The sequence below is a fragment of the Chenopodium album genome, chromosome 12 (genome assembly GCF_948465745.1).
Source record: "Chenopodium album chromosome 12, dcCheAlbu1.1, whole genome shotgun sequence".
Lineage (NCBI taxonomy): Eukaryota > Viridiplantae > Streptophyta > Magnoliopsida > Caryophyllales > Amaranthaceae > Chenopodium > Chenopodium album.
In genome coordinates, this window is record NC_137845.1 from 25881781 (window position 1) to 25883684 (window position 1904).

The 1904-nt window shown below is 39.7% G+C and overlaps 1 non-coding gene across 1 annotated transcript; it reads right to left on the reverse strand.

Moving 5' to 3' along the window:
• Window positions 1-722: 722 nt before the first annotated feature.
• Window positions 723-828, reverse strand: LOC145573414 (small nucleolar RNA R71). The gene has a single exon (XR_014097454.1). It is a non-coding gene; the product is annotated as a small nucleolar RNA R71 (small nucleolar RNA).
• Between the last annotated feature and the right edge of the window lie 1076 nt (window positions 829-1904).

The window sequence follows — 1904 nt, forward strand, 5'->3', positions numbered from 1 at the left end:
TTGGTCGAGTGTTTACAAATTAGGTTTGGCTCTTAGGGGAGGTAGATAACGACCTACATTTTCCTCTTGTCAAAATTGGCGCCGTTGCCGGGGAATGATATTGGCGCTTTGTTATAGTTGTTGAGTCTATTTCACCTTTAATTGAAAATACAAAAAGATTTTCTTTTAGGCTACACTTGTAGCTGTGCTACTAACCATTTCTTTTGAGATTTTGTGCATAGACCACGTGGTCATTCACTAGTGCCATTTGATCTGGAAATTGAGAGAACTATTGGAAGATTGAGGGGTGCTAGACGATCTTTGAGCCCTAGCATTTCAAGTGAAGAAGAACCACAACAACAGGAACAAGCAAGAATGGGAGAAAATCCGAGAGCGGCATTGAAGGAATTGGGGATTCCCGGTGCATATAGATTTGACAGTGGGATTGCTCCACCTACAACACCGGAAAATGACTTTGAAATAAGACCGGCAATGATCACTTTGATAGAGAGGCTACAATTTAGTGGGGCCATGCATGAAAGCTCACTAAACCATCTCAAGGAATTTGAAAAATATTGCAATACTATCAAGGTGAACGGAATTTCCTCAAGCTCTTTCCCTTTTCTCTTATAAGGCGCGCTTTGGAATGGCTAGACAAGGAGGTCAAGCCGAATTCTCTAAGGACATGGGACGAGGTTACCAAGGAATTTCTATCCCGTTTCTATCCACAAAAGAAACGGAAAAGGCTAGAGCTTTGATTCAAGGTTTCAAGAAAAAGCCAAGTGAGAGCCTCTATGAAGCATGGGAGAGATACAAAGAGTATCAAAGGGAGTGTCCTCATCACGGAATTCCAACCTATCAAATTATTCAAATCTTCTATGGAAGCCTTAGCCCTCAAGTAAAATCATGTTTAGATGGAGGATCCGGAGGTCCTATCATGAACAAAATGGAAGAGGTAGTGGTGGACATAATTGAAGATGTAGTGAGGTATTATAGAGATTGGCAGGATGGAGAAAGAGAGTCAACTAGAAAGAGTAGCTCTTTGGTGTACTCAGTTGATCATCTAAATGCAATCAACAATCTATCCTAACAAATGACAAACTTGGGGAAGGAGATGTCCGCTATCAAGGCAAAGTTGGAAAGCGCTACCTACCAAGTTTCAAGTTTCCCCTCCCAATCTAAGGGGAAAGGTATGTCTTCTAATTCTCAACCCCCTCCCTCTTTTAATAACATGCCTAGTGGATGCTTGTTTTGTGATGATTGTGGGTCGTATGATCATGATGTTTCTAGATGCCCTCATGCATGTATGGATGTTTGTGATGATCAAGATGGAAATGTGAATGAGCATGTGAACTATGTGTCAAATAATCATGATTCTAGGTTTGAGAATCAAAGAGGTCAATGGAATAGGAATTACAACAATCATGACAATTTTGACAACTGTAACCAAGGTGGTGGTTATAGGAACCAAGGGAACCAAGGTTCTCGAGGTAACTATAACAATCAAGGTTAGAGTAGCCAAAATCAAAACCAAAATTATGGTAATCAAAACCAAGTTTATGGGAATCATAATCAAGGTAGTGGTAACCATAATCAAGGTAATGGTCAAAATTAAAATAGGGGTAATTAGAACAATCAAGGTAGAGGCAATTTTCAAAACAATGCTCAAAGAGGACCTCCACTCGAATTTTCTCCAAAGGCCCAAAATGATAATTCCTATGTTCAATCCTCTTCTTCTTCACATAGAACAAATTTGGAAGATATCATTGAAAATTAAACAAAGTTGTTGAACACTTACATGGCCGTAAGTGACGAGAAATTTAATGAAACGATGACTCATAACAAGATGCATGAAAACCAAATTTCTCAACTTGCCAATGCTTTGAAAGACCATGCTAGTCCGTCCTCTTTACCTTCCCAAGGCT